This window comes from Falco rusticolus, chromosome 2 (genome assembly GCF_015220075.1).
Source record: "Falco rusticolus isolate bFalRus1 chromosome 2, bFalRus1.pri, whole genome shotgun sequence".
Lineage (NCBI taxonomy): Eukaryota > Metazoa > Chordata > Aves > Falconiformes > Falconidae > Falco > Falco rusticolus.
In genome coordinates this window covers 32,271,194-32,293,993 of record NC_051188.1, presented here as the reverse complement: position 1 = coordinate 32,293,993, position 22,800 = coordinate 32,271,194, and the positions used below count along the sequence as shown (strand labels likewise).

The 22,800-nt window shown below is 37.0% G+C and overlaps 1 protein-coding gene and 1 long non-coding RNA gene across 3 annotated transcripts in view; both read right to left on the bottom strand.

Moving 5' to 3' along the window:
• Nucleotides 1–22,800, bottom strand: part of TSC22D1 (TSC22 domain family member 1) — a 95,831-nt gene that overhangs the window by 53,032 nt on the left and 19,999 nt on the right. The gene's annotated exons all lie outside the window — the stretch shown is intronic.
• Nucleotides 2,290–8,862, bottom strand: LOC119142729. Its single transcript, XR_005102398.1, has 3 exons — nucleotides 7,476–8,862; nucleotides 3,354–3,551; nucleotides 2,290–2,835 (listed from the first exon to the last, which is right to left on the bottom strand). It is a non-coding gene; the product is annotated as an uncharacterized LOC119142729 (long non-coding RNA).

Below are 22,800 nucleotides of genomic sequence, written 5' to 3'. Positions count from 1 at the left end.
CAGGTAGCTCAAATGCTCACGGAATCTTAAAAGGGAATAAAACCAGCAAAAATAGGAACACTACAAGTCTACTCTGTGAAGTTCAGTTAGTACTGCAGATTAAAAACCTCTAAAATCATACAGTGTTTTTCCATGTTTCCTGGCATTCTGGAATCAGAGGAGTCCAATACTCAACACAGTTATGTTAGGTACAATATAAACAAGAAGAAAATGGTTTTAGACATCTTTATTATTTAATAACACAAAGGCAGGAGTTATTCCTCTAAAGATATATCAAGAACCCAGGATTCCAAGTTGCAAAACTCAGAGCATGATAGTAATATGCTAACACAATGCTGATAAGACAAGGAGTATCTGACTGCAGAATAGCAACAAATATTTTGGTTTGTGTTTTGGGTAGTTGGTTTTTTTTTTTCTCCAATCATAAATATGGGGGGATAGGGGAGTGAACTAATTTTAGCAACTGAGACAATAACATTAGAAACAGTTCTCAGTGCCCCTGTTGTTTTATTATAAGCATTTAGCATTCGTAAGTATTTGATAGTTTTAAATTTAACATACTACAGAACAAAATGACCAAAAACTGTGGCTAAGGCAAGTATACCTATTAAGGAAGGTACAAAAGGTATCAAACTTTAAAAGGACTACAAGTCAGAAAAACAGGCATTTTCAACTAAAAGCACTGCTGGCACAGATCTCTAGCCACAGATGTTAGTATTTCTTTCTGAGACTCACAGATCTTCAGCTTTTAACTTCTAGATGACTCCTGTTCAGCACACAATTCATGCCTATACTTATAACAACCACTCAATTTTAAGGTCATCACATACACATTTCCACATATTAAAAAAGTATTTGTTACATTAAATCGAATTAAATTGATTTCTCTTTAAACTTCAAAGTTCACAAGTGTTACTGTTGTTGCATAGTTTAACACACACATCCAACTATCAGTTTTCTAGAAATACCAGGTTATAAATTTAGCATTTTACTCAACCACAGAAGCAGCAAGACAAAGTAGTTTTGATACTCACAGCAAAAAAAGATATTAAAAAGCCATCCAGCAGAGCCAGATTTCAGAAAGTCCAGTGAAAATGGCTCACTACATAAGTATGTACTTGAACAGCACCATCTGAACAATTATTTTTAGAATGTACTAAGACTACAATGCATTCCAGCATAGTAAAGAAGGCCCAACTGCCATGAAGCAGTAGCCTGAGGGCTAAGTTAAGACTGTTCAACAATTTAAATATGCAGGTGAACTTAATGAAAGATCTAGGCATTAGTTAAAAAACAATGTTTTGTGGTAACTGATTTAAGACATTAATTGGATTCAAGCACAAGCATCTGATTAGTTTACTCCAACTGCCAGAAGCAGAAAACAGGAAAAGTGCTCTCTACCTACTGCCAGAGGGTCCGGTTCACCCTCCTGCCACCCCTTCTTGGTCAGCTTCAGAACAAAGCTTTCCCCGTTCCTAACCTGAACATTAAAAGTCAGCCCTATTCTTCAAAACTGATTTCCTATAACAAAAAGAACAAAAGTACACAGATATGTGTGTGTTGTTTACTACTACTGCCAAACATAAGGTTTTTATTTGAGATCTCACAAGACATTTAATTAAGTTTGACTATAGAATCCCTTAGGGGGAAAACAATTAAAAGCTTTCTGCTTTCTAACAAGTAACATTTCACTCTTAAAAAAAATATCAAAAAACTAAGTTTTTTCACTTCCAATGTACCTTTTCAACAGAAAACCACAGGAAACCTGAAAAAATGCTGTACTTCCCATCATATTGCCCATTGTGACATTTCTGGCTCAAATTTATTTTTAAGTAAACTTGGAGAGGTAGAAGCCTAATTAAATACCATTTGCACAAGAAGCTTCATTAGTATTATTGCTAATCATTTAAATGGACTATAAGTGGACAAATCTTCACAAATGTAACAGTCTGAACCACAGCAGAACCCTGTTTCACAGCTTCATGTGGCATCTCCTATGCAGGGGACAGCAAGATCTGATCACATGAGACTTGTAAACTTTTAAACTCGGATTTAACTTGATCTTCAGATAGGAAGATGCCAGGTTTAGGTTTTATAAAAGTCATCTTTATGACATTGTAACAAAAGGACCGTGGGAGACCAAACAAATTTCCTTAAGAATTATGCATTAGAAGTAATTTTCTGCCTAGGCCTCCATTTCTAGGGTAGCTCTGTGTGATGGAAAAAGGAGTCATTTCTTTCCCAATCCCATTTTTGTCAGGAGATCCTGCTTAAGGAAGGCCAAGATCCAAACCCAGTCATCTTCCAGCAACATAAATGGCTCTCAAGATCTTCTGCTGAAGGCTTGTGATGCAGTATAAAGGTTAGAAGGTGTCCTGAAGCAATTTGGAGGGAATGAAGAAGGAGAGAAGAGTCACAAGATGCACCAAAAGTAATAATGTATGTAACATAGTTCCAAATGACCAACTCAGCATGAAAGAGGAACTGGTAAAATCTCCTTAGAATTTCATTGCCAGTTTTCAAGTGATTCCTTTTGCTAAAAGTCAGAAGGAAATTTAGAATAAACTTCCTGTGCCAGCAATGACACAGCTGGAAAAAGAAAGGTCTGACTGTGGGCTATCGATGCTTGCAAGGAAGAGGCTGTTGCTCTGCACAGCACGAAGTGAGAAAGGCAGAATTTACCTGAGCTGATTCTACTGATTCCCCTTCTCTGAGCCTGAGGGATTGCTGATCATGTGGGTTAGCAGCACATCCCCTTAATCAGGATGTTCCAGTCTACTCCCTTCATATGGACAAAGAAACAGGACTTAACAAACCCAGCAGCCACAGGCTCCTCTGAAAGAAGAATCTATTTACACATTTAGAACTGGGGAATTTTTTCAGTGCTGGGAATCAAGTCAGATTTCAAACACATTTGGTGGCCTCCACCTTACTGCACATTCACACCTAGCACTGGTGTAAAGAGACAGGGAGGAGATGAAAATTGTGCGGCTATGGGCCATATACAGATCACTGGCCTTACCTTGACCCCAGCCACCAGTTTCTGCTCTTAGCTTCCTGTCTAGAAAAGGGTCAGACCAAGAATGTCATTAGTGCTTCAAAGAACTGAAGTACAAATATGACCCATGGAAAGGAAGCTTACACAGAGGCATAAAAACTTTCCAAGATATTTTTTCTCCTCTCTCTCTCTCTCCCCCACTTTTTTTTTTCTTTAAACTGCTCACACTCTTACCCTCTCTCAGCCAGCCTAGAGGAGTGGAAGACAACATCAACAAAAAAAAAAGCATAGAGAAACATCATAAAGTCCATCCTTCACACCTGAGCGGATGGCAGTTCAAAGGGGCCCTACCTACCTGCAACCCTGTTGTTTGCTTCAAGAACTCTGTTTGCCCAAGGAAAAAGAGGCGAGCAAATCCTGGAAGCAGATCCTTCCCCAAAGGAAGTTTCTTTGTTTCTTTCTGAGTCTGCAACCTGGAGCTTTTGCTTGAGACTCAGTCCTCTGAGCGGATTCTTTCTTCAAACTCACACTGGTTCTTTACCTTTGTGGGCAGCTGGAAAAAGAATGAAGCCGTAGGCTGAGGCAGGGACTCCATACTTCCAGGATAGGGAGGCAGAAAGACTGGAGGGGAAGGAAAAGTGCTAGTTGGTAACTTCTTGAATAATGGTCTGCATTCCCTCATTTTCTGCCACACAGAGACATACACATAGTCACTGCAATAGGGGAGGATGACAAGAGATGAGTACTAGACATGCAGTTTTCACATGCTCTGATGCCAAAAAAAAACCCCAAAGTGTTGAGCTGTGAACTTTCAAGACTTAAGACATCTACCAATAGATGAGATCAATCATAAGATGTTTTGTCCAGAAAGTTCTCTCAGTTTGTTACAAGTAGATGTAGGTGGGGGAAACAAAAAAAAATAAAATTTAAGCGCTCATTTCTTGGGAAAAAAAGCCAAATCTCTCTTCTGTTCACTTTCTCTCAAGTGAATGAGAAATGGCATCTATCGCAATGCAGCGAACATCTCCCCTTAATCTCTTTAAGAAGAAACAACCATACTTACCAGACCGTTTCCCTCACCAATGACTTCCTAACCCCATCCCCAACTCCTCTGCAAGGCCTTACTCCAGCCTCAAGTCTTCTACTCTGTTTGCAAAATCAGATCAAACACTGATAGCATTTTAATGCTTTTGTGACAATCTCTGACAACCTAGGCATGTTATGGATGCTGTGGAAGCTAAGAACCAACCCAAGTTCCTGGATCGGTTTCAGGGTTTCTAGAATATTCCTCATTTTTCCTGAAAACCTAGATGTCCTAGAGTCAAGTGTCATTACACAACAAGCAAAGATAATGCATACGAGAACTCAGATTTTCTTCTGCTGACAGACTTCTGTGAAATTTTATTAGTAGCATGGAGCCAACATGCAACGAAACAGATCTAGAAGTCTCTGGACTTAAAACGCAAGTATAGGCATAGCCACTCACGTACGCATTTACCGGTTATTATGTATTGCAATACCTTTTGCATAACAGCAACAGCACCCAGCAATTGCACATAGGGTAGCTGTTGAGCCGCGCACCTCAGATGAGGCACTATCATTTTACCTGCAGTGCTTTTCATTGCTCTCAAGACACCAGGTAGAGTATGATCCAGTAGATAACCAAGAAGCTGTGCTACTCATTATGTTTGGTGCAAATTACTCTTAATTCATTTGGGGGCAATTTTGGTGGTGTTTCTTCATGTTCTCCTTTAGAGTGCATACCTAAACAAAACAGCTTTATATGGTTACATACTTCACACGTCCTTCAGTTTTAAGCTCTCCTCTCCTCAAAGAAATGTTCCTTCATTGTGCTTCAAATAACAGAAAAGAAGTAGGGGGAAAAGCTAGGTCTTCTCATTAAAATCACAGCAATAATGTATTTCTTAAAAAGCATCTTTAATTTTTACAGTTAGAGCAGACAGGAAAATTTCCCCTTTTTTTTTTTTTTTTTTGAGACTGGTGACAGATAAAGCCATCAAGGACAGAACCTGATATCGTACAGTAATTAAACCAATCAGCAAGTTTCTTCCAGAGAAACTGCTTAGGCATGCAGAAGGATACTCTGCTGCATGATTCCTCTGAGGACACCGAATATGGTGATGCTATATCAATCTAAGGTAAAAGGCTTCACTCTGAATAGCAAGACTATTTCACAGAAATAACAGGATTAGTAGTCTTTTAGTGGAATTTCATGACTTTTCAACAAAAGACCAAGATGTGTTACTAAACCTTTCAATTTGACAGAACATTGCCTTTTTGATTATTTCAGATCAACTTCCAAATACTAGAGAGCCAGGTTCAGTCTTTCCACCCCATATGCATTTTTTGGTGAAAAAGTCTGTCTGTTTGGAAAGAATAACTGACCAACGCACACAAACATACTTGGCCAACAGATATCTCCAGGATTATGTTTATATTCTCCTCTTCCAGTAAGGCAGAGGATACAAGATAAAAGAGAAAAAGTTCAATGCAAATTTCTACTCCTCTGTACTTGCTGGCTAAAAAACTATCATAAACAAACAGTAAAATTAAAAGCATATTTCTTCTTAAGATTCCCTTGCAAACAGAGGGTTCTTTTTTACCAGGTAACTTGCAAGACTTTGAATCTCTGGAACTATTCAAGCTGCTAATACTTGTTGCTTACAATTCATAAGTTCAATGCAATATACAGCATTAGAGGCTTAATTTCAGGTGATGCGTTGAAGCCTACAAACACTACTAACACTTCTGAAGTCAACATTCTTTTCCAGCTCAAAGCAGTAGAAAGTATCAAGAGCAAATCAACCCAGGTGAAGCAGTGTGACCCAGGTTACTGTAGCTTCCTTTCAAACAGGAATCTGCCTAGTACCTCTGTAATATCAAGATAAGGCTGCCTTTGAGAAATCCTCTTCACCACGGAAGGAACCTATTCACTGAAAAGAGTCCACATCACCTTCAGTATGCTGCACAGTATGAAATCACCTACTGAAGTTTTAGGGGTGTAGAAGAGAAGATTACTTGGCCTTATTCTATTCATGTAGCAGTTCAGTACAAGAGACAAAAGATCCAACATAAAATTTAAGAAAAAAAAGCATTTATCAGGACTTTGCCCACTATTGTTTTCTCATGGAAATAGCTAAACAACAAAAAGTTTCTGGAAGATCAATCTTAAACAAGTTGTTAGGAATAACTTGTTTTTAAATTCCTTTCCTTACTTCAAGGTCACAGTATCTCTCCTTTTCCGAGGAAGGGAGAACACTTTGCTTCTAATATTTATCCTTTCATACATACTTGCATACCACTTCGAACAAACTTCTCTCAAACTCTAAATAAATAAGGTTGGTAATGTTTGTGTTCTAGCTATCAGAAATACTAGCCCGATTGATTCTTATATACAGATATATATACAGATCCGCAAACAACTGGATCTCTACATTTTAGATGAGAAATGCTAATAAATACTCCTTTGCTCTTCCAAAGATTTAGAACAGAAAATAGATCTAGAATAGACCATCCTAAAGTACCTGAATCCTTCTTATGGGAATTCTGGGAGAGGGTTTTTTTGTTGCTTCGCATCAATCATCAGAAGCGATTCATGCTGCTGAGATGGGATGTTAAGCCAGCTTAAGGCACTGAATATACAGTAGCTTTTCTCAGTCACTGTACCATAGAGTCTGCTGATTTACCTCAAGAGCAGGCCAAGATGGAATCCTTCTAGCTGGAGCAGGAAGAAGGAGCAGAATGAAATTATGGCTGGGATGACACGAGAACACCACATGCTGATGATCTTCAGGTATAGACGAAGTCAAGAAAGGCACTGGTAGATCTGTTTGTGAGTATACAGAAGACTGTATGGAATCCTATAAACAATATTCTTCTCTCCTTTGGGCAAAGAAAGGAACCTCTGCAATGTCTTTCCATAGTGACCTGACTGTTGATAAGATATTCTGGGAGGAAAACTCCCTTTAGCGCTTTCTTCCACCTTCCTCCTCTACACAGCAGGTTTCACAACCACTCATCAATTGAGGAACTAGTGAAGAGCAATCACCATTTTTCTGCAGCAGCAAGTAGAAGCTCAATATCCAGTAAAGAAAAGTTTAAACAACCGTGAGTAAATTCTACAGAATAGCATCTGCAAAATAATCAAAAAACTGAATCTATGCATTTGGTAAGTGGTATTCAATATAAGCAACAACACTTTTTTTTTCATCCTAATACTGCAACTCCAACTATAGGATCCAAGTGAAAGAACATGGAAACAAAACACAAACTGTTAGACCAGATTCAAGGTACCTGCAACTAGGTCAACTATTTCTGAACCCTCAAACTGGAATTTTAAAGCATCATGCAATTATTTTAGATTTAAAGTGCAACTAGCCATATGGAGTATTTGCAATTCCTAAAATGAAACTTGTTCTGGGTTAAGTAGCTATGGCCCTCCTGCCATTAGTCATACCTCTAGAAGTATGTGCAGGCTGCAAACCCACGGCAGGATCTATGCACCAGCATCCCGTGGAACTGTTATTCAAAATAAACATTACAAGAACAAGAAATTTTAGTAAAACATCTTTCTGCTGGAAACCAGCACCAACATGGCATGCATATTGAAATATCAACAAGAATGATGTAAGGCTATTTAAATTCCAAGCTTCTGACATTATGAAAAAAAACAAGTTTCCCAAAACTTCCTGGCTTTGTTGTTTTTTTTTTTTTGAGGGGAAGGGGAAAGGACTTGATGGGAGAGAAGGGAAGAAGTCATTGAGCATTACAACAGCTATACCAGATAACGTCATCAAGTTCCAAGATGGAGAAAAGGCAGCAAAACTATTGATCAAAGTGTTGATTTTTAAAAGATTGTTATGCAACCCATCATTAAAAGCTAAACTTGCAGACAAATAGAATGTAGGAATCTTGACTTTCTGATTTTCAGACTTTGTTTTAAAGCATTTGGTCTCTCTCCAGAAACATTTTCTGCTCAACTTCTTTAAAGGCCTACTAGAAAGAGAGGGCCACAGCAATGTCCGAATTACCAGACAAGGCATTGTGTAAGACCTACTCAAGACTGGTGTAGGCACCAACCCCTGAAAGACCCCTCCTATTGCCAGATTACTTTTTCATTTTTCAAACTGTTTACATTGCAAGAATATTTTTAAATGTCTATTAGCATGCTTTTTGTTTCTTGTCAGCTTTGTATGCCAAGTACAGTTGAGAGCAAACCTTTTTTTGGCTTAACTAAATCACATTTCAAATTAGGTTAACAGACTTTACTGGCACTATTATATTTCTGTCATGAAGACAGACCTTTATTCAGCCTTAGGGAAATTCTATGCTTCTGGGCAGAGGGCATGAGCAGATTTAAAAATAAAAATCAGTGTTTTTAAGACTACATATGATGCCAGGTTGTTCACCTTTTTCCTCCTTAAGAAAGCCAACTATAGCAACAAAGGTTACTGTATTTATGTGTATCTTGAACTTATTTGAAGAAATTCGATAAAATGTGTAGTTTCTTAATATGAACAGTGTCTTTGCACTTTCCTTTTTAGCTCTTAATACATGGCTTTATTTAATTCAATTCCATTTACATGCAACTAGCTTAGATAAATTTCTTAGACAATTCTTTCTTTAAAGCACCATTTTTCTTACTGAGTTCTTAAACTTCACATAATTCCTATAGTTCTCTGGTCGGGGACTTTCAGCCAGTCTATCTGCAGAACCTGGAGGCTGAAATACTACACATAAGCAATGTTAAGAGGAGTGATTCCGTTACTGTTCATACAGCCACACCAAACTGGATGCCTGTGATTTTTTTTTTTTTTTCGGGGGGGGGGGGTGGGGGGGGGGGGGGGTGGGGGGTGAGGTGGAAACTGAATTTTCAGGTGAGAATGGCTCAAGGCTTTTCTCTGTAGGTTCTGACCCTTGATCATAACTTTCCTCTGGTGTCTAGAATACCTGGAGAATACAAATACAACAAAAGTATCCCTTTCATGCAATATTTACTCAAATATATATATTTAACAGATTAATGTTAATAAGGGCAACATGGATTCCACTGGAAAACAAAAGCTAAACAAATTAGTTGTTTTTTTACAGTCACTAGTTAAGAAGTTCTACTTTGGAAAGTACTCAAAACATGTATTTCAGAGTGGAGTACTTTCTACATGTTGCCTTCCACATCTAACACTAATTTCTACATTTTTTACCTTTTTACGTTAAAAAGAACATCCTGACTCTAGAGCTTACAAATGCAGCATGCAATCTGACCAACAGGCTTTATCCTTTCCTCATTTTCAACAATAAGAACTCTACAGCCAAAACTGGACGGAGTTTTCTAGTAACTGTTACTGCTGAGATACAAAGTGATGTCAAATGCTATTGTAAGCTGTGTTACTCTCCAGCACTAACAAACGTGTGATGTTAACTAAGGCTTATTTTTGTCTAACAAGCTGGCGACAGTGGAGACAGAAGCCAATTCAGAGTCATGACTTGCAAATGATGCGCAAGCACACCATGACACTTCTGTGATATAGTCCAACTCTTCAGTTCAATATTAAGAGAGTCTCATATGCAGTCAGTTATGTTTTAGCTTGGAGTTACTTTTACTTTTACCTAGTAGGTGTTAACAGTACATGAAAAATGCATTCTGGATTATCTTGTACTGCTACATCACACAAAACATGTTGTCTTTAATAAGCTAATTTTCTGAAGATTTGCTGACTTACTTTATTGGACTAGTGCCTCGAATTCACCTGTATTTTAGTATCAAACTAAAATTGTGTAATTCTCTCAAAGACAACTTGGTATAAGACCACCACAAGTTTTATTATAAAAAAAAAAAAAATGTAAGTCAACTAAGGTATAGGCCATTTGAAATGTATCATTTGTCTCTACTTAAGCAAAACTGTTTGCATTGAGTTGCCCCTGCATCTTCTTTCCATGCAAGCACCTTCACACCTACCTGCTTTGATCAGCCAGAACTCCCAGCTTTTGCACTAGACAATTAACTTTGGCAGTGCCTCTTCACAGGCATACCAGTGTGCAGTGTTTGTCATTCTGTTATCTGTTGAAATATTAGCACTTGGTTTAGGTTGTGTGCAAGAAGAAAAAAAAACAGTATCAAGTCATAGATAAAAAAACATGAAAACACAACAAGATCTATTTCTAGCCTAGGCTTACTGCTTTCACAAAATTATTCAGAACAGAGAAAAAAAGACATAAAACAATCCATACCAAAATAGAAACTTACCCCACTGACTGATCTGGGTTGGAGAGTGTTTAACCATAGACTGAATCTCACAGGACCCTCTTTCCCTCATTTGAGTCAAGACTTCATTGACAAAAATAAACACAATCCAGGGCAGATAAAAAAAGAGCTTCCCACGCACTCAAACACACAAGACACTACGAACCCTCTCAAAAAACCCCACCATTTGAATCATTACTGAACACTTCTGTACATGATTAATATCTACAACATGCATCATTTATTTTGAAGCAAGTTTGACAACATACACCACAGATTTTTTACATGACTCAGCATGAAATTAGTTGCCTCAGAGTTCTATGCCAAAACTTAAAAGGCCAGTGTTTCCTAAAACCAGTTGTATTTCATAAAATGCTTCTGCCTTTAAGTTCCTAACATCAGCTCTCCTATAGAAGACTAGCAAGGCTCCCTTCCTTCCATCACATTTTCTTTTTAAGGCGTGATTCTAAAATTAGTTTGCAGGAAGACCAAGAGAGATCTGCATTAAGGTTCTCAGGTTTTAGCTGTGTATTACACGCAAGCTATCATACTTTTTATTTAATGGCTTTCTAGCTACCAAAAAAAGTTTAAAAAATCTCACAAGTATTCCATGTTGCTGTTACTTCTACATGCAAGAAAGTTTGTATTACAAAACTATCTTACACACTCCTAAATTAAGTCAAACTCCATCTTCTAGTTCACTGAAATGTACAAAAAGACATAGTGCATGTGACCTAGCCAAGGTAAGGAAAACTGCAACAGATGCCTAGTAAAGTAAAAGTCCTTCATTGTTGGCAAGTGTTCAAAATCCATCCCCTAATGGTTGTTGAGTTAAGCATTACATTAATATAGAATTCAACTAAGAGCAAGTCTGTATTTTTAAGTGTACTCTTCCAAATAGCTATTTCCCCAAGTTTTCAATTATTCTTAATTCATAGTTTAATATCTGCATAACTGAAACCTCCATAAACATTTTGCAAACTAGAGTTTAATATTGTGTAACTGCTTTTTTGCTCCTTTTTTTTGCTGGACAAGCATTATATTAAGTATTACTTCATCTATATAATATTACATGTGAACATCAAGTAATTTTCTATTCTTCTATTTCTTAACTATTTTTATTGTAAACTTCAGTCCAACAGAAAAATTATTCAAACAGAACTGCCACTTCATACTTCAGGATGCAACTTACTGTAACAGTCTGCTCCTATTCCAGGCAATCTTTTAATGTCCTTTTTTCAAGTCATCAGGGAACTGCCATTTACCAGTCAAGTTCTTTCACTCTATTTTATAAAATAAAGCATGTATATGTATTTAAGCAGCCTGCATGACAGAAGGATCATATATGGTACCAAATAAAATGCATTCTAAAAGGTACTTGTATAGACAACTGTACAAGTTTGAGAGAAGCTATAGGAAGTATTTGGGTGAACAACAAATGGCACATTACAATACAGCATTAAAACAGATGTTTTCACATGAAAAAGATTTTTCATGTGAATTGAATACAGGTTTCAGAAATATGGCATATTCAAGCCTACACTAATCAAAAGTTTGCTTTTCCAGCAACGTACCTTGATACTATGACTAAATATTTTCGTAATTTTTTCTGTTATATATTTAAAATACATACACAGAAAAAGGGGTACAATAGAAAAAATTAAATCACTAAAAAAATAGATTCTCTCCGATTACCACAATCAAGCAATAATTTGGTTTCATACTTACTGCAGTTCATTACAAAAATGTGCAATGAAACATATATTTTGCAGTCCAACAAAAACTACATGAAAGATGCTTCCATCTCCAGAGTGGGGACAGAGAACATTCTGGGCGGAGAAGAGGACATGGGGAAGGGTATACTACACAACCCCAGTAGAATCACTTGAACGCTTGTTAGCAGCATGTAAATTGGCACAGTGTTCTCAAAGAGCCAGTAATTTAACCACGATAACCCTGGCCTTCCAGAAAATGAATCATTAACTGGACTGTACAGATTTTTGGGCTCCACAGTAGCTACAGCTCTAACTATAGCAAAGTAACAATGAGTATAGACTAAAAAAAAAAAAAAAAAAGGTACGCAAACACATGATGGAACTTTAACTGCAACTTAACAAACAGCAGTAAGAGACACTGAGAAAGTGCGAGTACTTTAAAAGGAAAGTAAAAAGACAAAACGTAAAATATTCTTCTCACTACAGACAACCACTTCTTCTTTGCCCACCAGTTCCCTAGCATGCATTAACACCACACATACGCCTTCCCTCTTCTTTATCGCTTAAATCAGAGCAAATGGTTGTTCTGAGCAGTATCCTAAATGTTTACATCTTTTAAAAATTATGTCTGTTTAGCAGCTACCAATCAGAGAAGTCTGTATCATCTGACTACTGTTTTCTATCCATCAAAAGGCAAATTTAAACTACTGCCACATGTTCATTTGGAGCATGAATATATACTGCAAGCAAAGTTAATCTGAGGTAAAAACATGACACTATGGACAAGGACACCAGTAATCCATCTCCACATGGCCTAGTCATAAAGTACACAATAGGAGGAATCAGAGTTACTATGAGGAAGCCAAATTCACACAAGCTTAATCTATTTCAGAATTGCAGCTAACATTAAACACAGAAAACTACAATTTAGAGAAAAAAAGGGCTCATTATTATTAACAAACTCATTTCCATATTTTATTATTTTGTTTAGTAAATGACTAGAAGTTACTAGGCATTTATTCAGTTTACATACACAATTTAAAACTCCATAAACTTGCACATTTCTAGTTATTACACTTAAATGGTTTGCAATGATAAACCACTCAGACTCCACAAGATTAGTGCCCACTACACACAGTTGATATCAATTTTGATCAGTTTTTCAAAAACAAAAAAAACCCCAAACCAACACCAACAAACCAAAAGAACATGACAAAACAAGTATTTCTGCTGCCTGTTCCCTACAAAACAACTTTTGAACCACTGTTCAATTTAAAGCCTGTTTTGACACCTCAAAGAATAGGCGTGTCATGAAAGCAATGGAGTAGATGAGCATGGCCCTATTTCTGCCTCTACAAGCACAAGGCAAGGGACAGCAAGAGGCACTCCCAACATTACTCATTCTGACAGAAAGCCACCAGCAATCCATGTAGCACATCCCAAACTGGGAGCACAGCAGCCCACCCAGCCTGGTTTTTTAGGCAGCCAGCAAGCCGAAAAACACAAAGCAAAGGGGAAAACTACAGTGGGGATGGCAGAGGAAAGAGATAAGAGAACTTAAATTACTGGGGGCAAAGGGAGGAGCAGTATGGTAATAGGAAGAGGGTAACTGCAGCACCAGGCAAGGAGACTTCTGATAGAAATTGCTAGAAGCCCTACACACAGCCGCGCCGCGCCCCCCCCCCCCCCATTTATTTTTAACTCCTCCAGTATTCATGGAACTTTTTGTTTTGTTTCTCAAATAAGAAACAAAAATACTCGGGGGGGGGGAACAGACTTACAGACTTGAAAGTCAAATCTTTTAAGGTTGGTTCCTAAATCATACACTCCCCCCATAGCAGAAACACTGGCTGCAGCAAGCTCCACCGACTTGAACACTCCTGCAGCATTAACTTCCTTCATTTATGAAGCCACTGGCAGGACTGCAGCCAGTGTTATAGGTGTAATAGCTGTGCTTCAACATTAGGCAGACTATTGCATCAGCCAAGCTATTTTTAAGCACAATTCAGCTTTTCTTCCATAACCTGATGCAAGCTTATATGTTTTTTGCCTTTAAACACTGTTCAGTTTGTTCATCACCACCTTATTTGCCAAATATTAAGAGCCACTCCAGTATCATACAATGTCTAGCAGTGAGAACATTTATTAAAAGCAATGATTGCTATGCTTGACAAGAGAGCTGCTAATATTACAATTTATCCTTTCACATAATATAACAAAATTGAGTTGCCAGCTTTGCATTATTTCCATTTTACTACTTTAGGCTGTATCAATGATAGTATCAAAATATTTAGCATCATTGTGCAAAAAAGTTAAGGCATCACAGGTACACTACTAAACCTAAAGTTTTTCACAAAAGCACACACTAAAAGAAATAAGAAGCACAACAATTTCCAACAGAAGTTCTGAAAAATCAGATTATCAAGTTTTAAACAACCAAAGTAGGGGGATTCTCAGTAAGACAACTTTGTCTTCAAACCTTCTAACCAATACACATTCTTATTTGTGCTGTATTTCAAAGAGCTTGATCAGTTAAATTTACTGATAGGAATTTTAACGCAATTTTATCTTGAAATTTGTACGTGCAATTTTTTGGAATATCAATGCTTATATTAACACTTAGCAGAGCTGGCAATCAAGTCTTTAGAAGTTAGGCACTGTCAAGAATATTTTGCAACAGATATAATTGTTCTTCCCCACACTTCTTTTAATTGCCTGTATCGGGAGAAGAACATTAAGTTCCCAGTTTTTAAGTACCCAACATTTTAGAAATCCCTTGCCCTTCAACCAACCAAAGCACAGACGAATGTTTTGGCAGTGTTCTCCAGCTGCAAATGGTTCCGAGTGCCCAGTTTGAAGTATCTTTGGCTCAGTTTCAGGAGCATTCTTCCTTTCAGACCACCAATACAAGTGCATTTTAGAAAAATATGAAGTGAGACCAGTCTGTGCTAGAATAAATACCATCCAAGAGACAGCATGAAATAAAGATTCAACTAGAACCAAAGAGGTTTTATTAGAATATGAAGCTGCAATAAAATGGAATGCAACAAATGAGCCTTAAGTACAAGAGAACTACACTGGAAAAAAAACCCTGCTTCTTCCCAGTCCTCTGAGGCTGGGGAGGAACAAATGCCCTTCACTATATATTACCTTATTTTTCGGTTTACCCACAAAAACCAAAATTCAAAATACTTCCATAGAAGCAAAACCAAATTTATGAAAGGTAGTACATACTCTCTTAGAAATAACTGTAGAAAAACGGCTTAGCTAAAAGGCTAGTTGAACAGAAGAATTTAGGAGTTCTCAACCTAGGACTGCAGCAGAAATGCAGTAGAATTCTTTACGTAGTTTTGCAGAGCTCTCCTCAGTTCCTACGTTGTGTATCTAAAAAAGCATCTTCCTACAGTCTTCAGATAGTTTACAACCTCAGAAAAAAAAATTTAAGAGTTTGATTTGTGAGGTAATTTAACTCAATCAGGAAGCTACAATCACCGGTTTGTTTCTCACACTGACATTACCCCTAGACTTGCTTTCAGGATGGCATTTGAAGTATCGGCAATTCCTCAGACACAACACTAATATCTTAAAAATGCATCATGGGAAACCAGGGTTATAATTTGTGAAACTTGCTGTTGTCACAGTGATCTAATCAGACCCTAATATACAGGGCCTGGCAAAGGGAAGACAGACTTACAGATACCTGCTCTCTCCTGTTTCTTTTAATACTTAACACCCTAGCTTTTTCCAAGAAGAGTTTCACAAAAGTTCATGAAAAGGTAATTTTCAGGCTCAAGACAGGGTGTTTGAAGAGGGATATGCAGTTGCTAGTTCCTCCACCTTTGTTTTGCCTTGAGTTATTTAACAAGGCCATTTAGCAATTCAACAAAGAAGAAAAAAATAGAATAAATCTGAACAAGCATTCAAAAGCATATTCCATTTTCTTGGCTCCAATACACCCGCCCTGGTCTGCTCACTGGCCAATGTAAAACCACAAAAAACCTAGCAAGTTCTGAATTACTAGTATAACGGAAGTCTGAGCATGTTATTTTCACTCCATCATGCACTTACAGCACATTCTCTGCTAGTCCAGAAGACACAAAATGAGGGGAGGAGAGTGATGAACAGAAACATTCCAATGCTAGAATACTGGGAAATAATAGGTCTGGAGTACGTCATGAGGCCTAGTGCTTCCCTTGAGACTTACCAGGATGCACACAGCAAGACCAATGGATATGCCTCTCCACTTGCGTGATGATCAACACCTGACTAGCTTCCTCTGGAAGGAGTTTCAGAGCATGCAGTTTGACAGCTGTCCAAGAAGCTTGTAGGCTGCTGCTCAAATACCACGAAAAATGGAGGAGTTGGCAAATGGACAACAGCAGGTCAGCAGGTTCTCCTGCAATATTCTGTCAAACTTTACAGTTCTTTACTTCAAGGTTCTGTTCTCTCTACAAGCATCAGTGAAAAGGAATTCAGAACACAAAAGCAAACCCTAGACTTTTGTCTTTTCTTAGACATCTCCCCAAAAATATGCATAACAAAATGAAAAATCCCTCAATCCCAAAGAGTAGAACTGAAGGCAGCTTTGCTGATTGCATTGTGGATTCCAAGACTGCAGGAGTAAGGAAATGGGACACGATATGGATATAAGGCAATGGGTGAAACAGGCAAATGTTAGTTATAGATCACAGAAGAAACAGTAAGTTTCCTTACAGTCCTATTAATTTTACTTTACAGAAAGCTAGATGTTCTCTCTCACACTACAGTGTAGTAAATTAAATTCATTAAAAATAAATATCCACCATAGTAACACTTAAGGTATAAAACCGTACACAAATTCTACTGCTTGCTAAAACTTGCTTCTTTTAAGTCAAACTGACAATCTCATAATGTATTAAAATAAACTAAAGATGGCCAAAAAGCATTGCCAGAACTGTGGGCTTAACACAGATAAAATACCACAGTGAATTCACCACACCTTCTTTCCTCTCCCATTGCCAAAACATCCCAGCTGAGGCCTTCAAATAAAGCAAATTAATAGGTTGAAGAGGAAGGCAAAGACAGAGACAGCAAACAGAGAAAGGTAAAGGGACCTCAGGAAGGAAGGAAGCAAGCTGTGTGAAACAAGACAGCTATTGGAATTTACAGCAATATCTACATCAAGTTTCCTGATGGAAGAAGAATGTTATGTCTGTTTTAGTGAAACACCACTTTCAGTTCTTGTGTTACCATCACAGATCCTATTTTTTACATTAATTTTAAAAAAGAAAACAGAATCACCAAACAAGCAATTATGCTTCATTGCTGCCTAAGTAATATCATTCAAAAGAACAATTTATAAAAGTGTATTGAATTTCTCTCAGGATCACTGACTAGTCAAGGTTGGAAGGAATCTCTGGAGACCATCTAGTCCGACTCCACTCTCAAAGCAGGGTCAGCTACCACAAAGGAGTAATAAGATACAAAAGGAATAGTAAGCTGTGAGATGTTCTTGAGTACCAACTTCTGAGACTCGAAAGCAAGCAGAGTTAGCAACTACAAACCACCTTTCCCTCTTCCTGCCCATTTTTTTTTAAAAGCTGGGTAGCAATGGCACATGTACTTCATTATTAGAATCAGAAGCTGCATGTAAGAGACCTGTATACCAATTTTTGGAAAAGCACACTTTTTCTTTACAGGAGCTATCGTACATTCAGTGAAGCACAATTCGGCACAAGGCCATTAAGTAAATATATTTAACATATCATTCTGACATCTCATCAAATCTGTAAACTTACTTGTTTACACAGATGTCACTGTTTGATATTTCCCACTTTAGGGGAAGCCTTTCTCTATTTGTTATGAACCTGCTCCAGGCAATATACCATTCCTTTACTGATGGGAACAACTTATTATTGATTCTTAATGAAGTATCCATATACAGCAGAACTAGGGCATCACAAAAAAGCTTGCATCCTAAAAGTATTAGTTTCAAGAGTGTAAAACACTTATTTAGTGAAGGTGGTAAATTCTTCTCCAACTGACAGTCCTGAATATAAATTAAAAAATAGTTATTTTATATAACTACTTGTTTTGAAACTGAAGAGTCAAGACAGCTACAGAAAAAGGTGTGAATTTTCTCTTACATGTCTGTATGGCTTAACCCAGAAAACACCAAAAGACATGAAAAAAAGTGTGAACAGAAATAGAAGCTTCAAAGAGCCAGTTCAAAAAAAGAGCAAAGAAAGCAAGTAATATTCAGGGACACACTATTTCTCATTGACTTCAAGTGCAGTGTGTCTGAAAGCATCCTAATGAATGAAAATCTCTTGAAAAGAGTATATGCCAAGACTAGTAAATAAACTAAAACAGCAAGAAAGCAAATAATGTAACCCCTCTTGAAGCATGAATATTAGCATGAGGTTTTTTGGTTGGTTTTATTTTGTTGGGGGTTTTAATTTTTCTTAGCGTTAAACCCATAAGCAGAACTAAGCGGACTAAATTGTTCCTCCCTACTTGTCAAGTAAACACTTATAGTCACTTGGGACCCTTTAAAGACAATAATTTATTTAAACTGGGCCAAAGACTTTGAAATTATCATGGGCATTTCTTAACACATTTCTGTATTATGGATAACAAAAAAAGTTTTAAACATCAAAGATGTGGAGAGTTTTAAAGCTATGATGTCTGTTCTAGTTTTTATGAACTAACAGACACATTAATGATAAAGAAAACACTATACTGCAAACACAGTACAAGAGGTAATACTTATGAACAATCCCACTGGCTTCAATAAAAACTCTAAGTACATATATGTTTTCAGCCAAAGCTACATTATTAAAAACCTTAATGATACAAAAAGTTTCAGAAACTACTTAAAAGTCAAAGTTGCAAAAAACCAAAATCCTCAAGGAAGGTATCCAGATCGCTGTTTTGGGGGTTTATTGGTGCAAGAGACAGATGAGATGTTCTAAGAACAAATATCATCAACTCTGTGTCAAATTATGGCAATTCACATTCTCCTACCCCATCTTGCTAATATTCCCTTAGAGAGCCATTCAGAAAAAAAAAAAAGGCGGCTATGAATAAGGAGTTGCAATACAAGATCTCAACGAATTTTTAGAAAGCTATGACCATAAATTCCAATTGAAAAGTCTTTGCTAGCTAGCTTTGCTTCTTTTTCCTCCAGGGAAAAATGTGTTCCAAATATTTAGAAATAATAAGCATTTGTCAAAGGCTTTGAAATTAATTCAGCCTAGATACAGCACAGAAAGAACCATCAAATCAGAAATGCTAAAAACTTAAGTATCCTTTTCTTATATATATACACAAGATGGCAAGAATGATCAAGTATCCATTAAAAAGTTAAGGAAAGGTTTGTTAGCCATCTCCCTTCACAACTGGTACTTCCATGCATTAAAACTCAGATGATGGGATTTTTTTAATTATTAAGTAGGCTTTCTATTGCACAACTAATTATCTGAACTGATTATATTAACCTTTAGAGGACAAAAACTATTAGTACAAACAAAAGAACTCAACAAGCTTGTTTTGATTTTGGAATTCAATGTAAGGTTCTTTTGTGAGGCAAGCGAAAAGCTTAAATGACACAGGGGATCAAATCATCCAAACCAAAATAGAAAAACAGCATTACACAGGTATCTGAACCAGGTTCCACAGTCCTTAGAACAGTTCATGTTTTCTGTACAAATTTCAAACAATGGAAACATATTTGCATTTCAGACGCATTGCAATGCATAATACATTTATTAGTAAATACAATCACTGAAATTCTATTCTTTTCCATTTGGAATCTCCTAAAGCTTCTGGATTTTAGTAGTTTGTATTTTAAAATAAGTCACAAACTAAGAAGAGTAAGAAGTATTTCAGTAGAGATCTACACAACATGCAAATGTTTCTATCCCCTTCTGCATTTTTTAAGGGCACTGACATCAGGAGTCATTGATTTCAAAGCAATTTACACAGTACGAGTCATGCACTGAGCTGTTCAGGCTTCCTTATTTTTCCCCTCTGATGATTTGCCTCCATCCTTACTCTACTTACATGATTTTTCAATTATTTTTTTTACTTAAAAGAACTTAAATAACATTTTGATATACAGTTTAAAAAAGTATTTATGCCACATCAATTAACCAGAATAAAGTATCTAAATACTCAGCAATAATAGAAACGCAGCAATCCCTTTCATCATTTTTTTTCCATTAGTCACAAACCCCTAATTATAAAAGCATGATTGTTTCCAAAACGTGAACAGTAGTGACAATTCTTCTCAAAGGCAAAACAGAATCAACACTTATAACTAAGTAATAAAAAAGAAGAGTAGAGAAGTGTATCGGGAGCACCTTACCATAAATCTTCATCCAGCAGAAATAACATTCCATCCATCCCACAGCCTATTAACCAATATTGCATACATCAAATACTTCTGCTGAAATCATAAGTTTTTGCAAAAGGCACCTATTAAAGTTACAGACACTAAGTTATTATTCTAATTTAGAATTATGAACTTATCCAACAGAGCAGCTAGTGTCCTACAGAATTACTTGGCTAGTTCAGAGCAGTCAAGCCCCTTGTACCGTTGAACCGTTCATCACAGGCGTATCCTGTTGCATGTAGGAAGCAGCACATTCACATAAAACTCTTACATGCACACTTTAAAAGAAGTATTTCCACAAGACCATAAAAAGATTAGTGTTTGTAAGATCAGCAAAAAAGCCCTAGCCAGTAACAGTGTGGAAAATGCTTCTGAAAAAGGAGCTAGCCAGTCTAATCACATATATCTAAACATACTAAGTATGGCAGCTTAAAATAAAGGCCCAAACCAACACATACTATGACAGAGTAACAGCTGGAAGAAAGAGGATATATTTCCAGTTAATGGACTTGGCTTTACCTTCCCACCTGCCCCTCCTCACCCACCAATGTTTATAAGCATTCCCTACCAGAAGATTTCTTTCATAAGAACATATCCCTTTCAGTCTTGTCTACCAGCACCCCTTCTTTGTCCTGTGTTTTGGCTACTTAACTTCCACTAGCACAGTCTTCTGCTGCAGTCAAGTTTCTACTCCTGATCTTCAAAGGCCTTGCTGTCCCCTGCAGTGCTCAACAACATATGAATTGCTGCCACAGATCAAGTTCAAAAGACACAGATCAATAGCCAAGAACTTCTTCAGACCTTTTTCTCCTAGCATGCTTTACAGAGATATCAACAAAGTTGTATTAGAGAGGAACAGGTACATTTTGTTAAGATTAAAGCTACACATAAGTAGTTCATACATGTGGTTGCATCGCCCTCCCCAATCTTTAGCACGCAGTTTATCTTCCAAAAATGTAAGATGCTCATGTTTGTCCCTCTTCCAGTAGAAGTGAGCAATATGTGGCACACAGTAAGCACTAACATAATAAGAATTATGGTTATTATTTCTTTATGGGTATTTTATCTAACTCCCAACAACTCTGCACACATTTTCTGAGAAGGTATTAAAAATTAACTGAACAATTAATGAATCACCTTAGTGTTCCCATAAACACTGCATTTTACAGTATCACCTGGATGATAATATGATGCAAATTTCAAACACGGACTATCCAGCACAAGGAAGAAATACATTTCCTGAACAATAGTCAAAGTGTAAATAAAACACTTGGCTAATCTTATTAGTTAGTGCAGCACTTTCCAATCTTATATTCAAGGTGCTTCATTAAGACAATGGTAAGATAGTCTAGTTGGACTTATATAACAAGACAGGTTATAGACAAAAAAAATGGATTAAGTATAGAAATTCATGCAAAGACACCAACACTAAGCAAAACCACATTTGCTAACTGGTCTTACACATTAGTTATAAGCCATGAAATGACTTGAAGTATATGACATTGGGTTTTGAATTTTGTATTTTAAGCCAAGCGTAGTAATTCCCTCCAATACTACCTGATGCTGCAGCCAACAGGGAACACTTGATAGTTTGTATTGGATATCTAGAAAATGTTACAGTAATTTATTGGCTTTAGTAACTGCTATTAATTTTAAAAAGTACGTTTTGACAAACTTTTTACATTCAAAACAAGATCAACGGGCTTCCTGCATTCCTAAATTTATTAATCATTTTACGGCTAACTTGCAACATAATTGCATTATTTGTGTATAATCCACATCAGACTCTAGTTTAAAATCTAATCAAACATCCTCTTCAAACATCAAGCACAACCCCTGAAAAGTCTGCAGACTCCTCCAGCTTCTGAAGTAGGATTCCTGGAACAGGTGCTGTAGTTTAAATACAACACTAATATTTAGCTGATAGCCACATCATGAGGAGCAAAACAGGCAGACACAATACCTGGGGCTTGTCTTAACCCAGGCTTTGGCTTAAGTCCTTCCCACAACGGTACTCTTTTAGGGATCATATTCAGGTCTTGTCCAAGCACAAACTCATTAGACAAAACACTTGTTTCCACAGACTGGACAAGATATACACATTCTACACAGTATTCTGCTGTTGGATGGATTAAAACAGAAACACAACTTAATGAAAAGACAACTATTTTCAATATATTACAAATTAGACGTTCTAAATAAAGTCAGGAAAAAAAAACCCTAAGTAGATTATTTGTCTCCTTCAGGGTTTAGTGACCTCTGTCATGCTTGCTGATCTGCAGAACATCTTCTATGCCAGCAACTCTAGAAATCTGGAAGTCCTGAAAAATGTGCTCCAGAATTTATTAGTAGCATAAAGCCAAAATCCTCCTCAACATTACTTAAAGCATTTGAAAAAGCAGCACTGTGATGAGGGAATGTTTTGAAAAAATTATGCCAGATCTCAAGAGTC